The sequence below is a fragment of the Alligator sinensis genome, unplaced genomic scaffold (assembly GCF_000455745.1).
Source record: "Alligator sinensis unplaced genomic scaffold, ASM45574v1 scaffold187_1, whole genome shotgun sequence".
Lineage (NCBI taxonomy): Eukaryota > Metazoa > Chordata > Crocodylia > Alligatoridae > Alligator > Alligator sinensis.
Window position 1 is genome coordinate 4943530 of NW_005841861.1, and position 2172 is coordinate 4945701.

A 2172-nucleotide genomic window follows, 5' to 3' on the forward strand; every position below is an offset into this window, starting at 1 on the left:
CGGGGCATTGCCCCATTACAGGGTGGGACCTAGTGTGGCAGGGCTGGATGGGGAAGCTCCTTGCCACTGCAAGCCCTGCACCATCCTGGTGAGGTGACCCCTGCCCATATAGCAGCAGCAGCAGGGGTGGCAGTGTGGAGTTGTGCTCCTTGCTGCTGCTAGGTAGGCAGGGACAACTTGTCATGGTGGTGGAGAGCTCCTAGCAGCAGCAAGGAGCTTCCCTGCCTGACCCTGCTCTGCTCTGCCCTGCCAGTGGGCTGTGAAGGCCCCAGAGGGAGGGCAGGAGGTTGTGGAGCCTGATCCCACAGTGGGAAGTCCCTCCCTTCCTGCCTCCTCCCCTGACAGGCTCCACTCTGGCGGTGCTGCTCATTGGGGAGAGGGAGTTGGGCTCTGTGCTCCACTCTGTTGCTGTAGCAGCTGCTGCCTCCCACGGGCAGCAGCTGGGACTTGGGCACTGCTGTGGGGGGCAGGGGGATGCAGACCTGAGTCCCTGGCCCTGTAGCCCTAGCAGCTGGGCACCGGCAGTGGGGCTGGCAGGGCTGGGGATCCAGAGGGCTGTGGGTAGGGAGAGAGGGGCACCAGCAGGGCTGTGGGGCTGTGGATGGGGAGTGAGGGGCCTGGACCTGTCTCCTGGCAAGCGAAGGTGGGGTGGGGTAAGGGGAGCTCTGATTTTTCCATGATAAAAAACCCAAAGTCAAATATCAAAACTTTATAGGTACTTAGAATTTATTTTATTATAGTGACTGAGGCACTGGTAGGCTTCTGAATTGCTTTAAAATTGTAAATATATCAATAAAACATTGTGTTCAATTGATCTCTTTTTTCTCTTCCCCTCCCTGTCTCTCTCTTTCTCTCTCTTTCCCCCCCCCCTTCCCCCTCTCTTAAATAGTAGTTTCATTTTAATCGTGGATTTTGGGGGGGTATCAGAGAATTTGCAATTTTTAAACAAAACCAGGATCCCTGGGATTCATTATATTAAAAAAAAAATTAACAGCTGATCCACAATATGGATCTCTCAAACTCAACAGTGGATCAACTTATCCTGTTGCTATGGAAATACCAAAAGTAGATAACCTAAGCTGAATGTATAGAAAGAGGGAAATAAAGAAAAATGATGCCAGGAGTACAGGAGTTAACTGGTATTTTATCTTTCCAAAGGGCTGCAAAAACACTGATCCTCATGGTAACTCTTTGTGGCAGGTAAGTAATATTATCAATGCTTCATAAATGGGGATGGCTGTAAGGTTAAGCAGGAAGCCTAAAACTTCTGAGCCAGTTTTTCAGCTCAGCAGTAAAGAGTACTGTGGAGTAACAGCACCTGAAGGTCCAGAGCAGTTCTTAATGTTTCTCAACCCAGTAGGCTGTATTCTGTCGCTCAGAGATAAAGAAGTAGAAAATGAAAGAACGCCTTCTATTTAAAGGTTTATTCAGGAGCTGAAGTGTTTCAGGCTCCCCATTGAATACAGCTAACATAAAAAATAACTGCCAAAATGGCATTGTGAGGTTTTTGTATTTTGTCCTTGTTGGGTCTCAGAACTGTGCCTTTACGTTGCTTAGTTTGAAAAGGTGGGATGTCAGCGAGGGATGCCTCATGCTATGTTCCAGATGGAAATAACCATGGAATGAAAAAATATCTCTTTCAAACATCCTGGGCCCAGAGGGATTCCTGAACATGGAATAGTAGGTTTATAACGTTAAAAATGACAAGATTTTCATCCCAGAGGACTGGATTTTTGTCCCAGAGGACTGGAAAAGGGCCAGTGTGGTCCCCATTTTCAAGAAGGGGAGGAAGGAGGACCCGGGCAACTATAGGCCAGTCGGTCTCACCTCCATCCTTGGCAAAGTCTTTGAAAAAATTATCAAGGCTCACATTTGCAAGAGCCCAACAGGACAAATTATGCTGAGGGGAAACCGGCATGGGTTCGTAGCAGGTAGATCATGCCTGACTAATCTAGTCTTTTTTTATGACCAGGTCATGAAACTCCTGGACACAGGAGGAGGGGTGGATGTTGTATACTTAGACTTCAGGAAGGCCTTCGATACGGTATCCCACCCCATACTGGTGAACAAGTTAAGAGGCTGTGACTTGGATGACTACACAGTCTGGTGGGTGGCGAATTGGCTGGAGGGTCGCACCCAGAGAGTCGTGGTGGATGGGTCGGTTTTGACCTG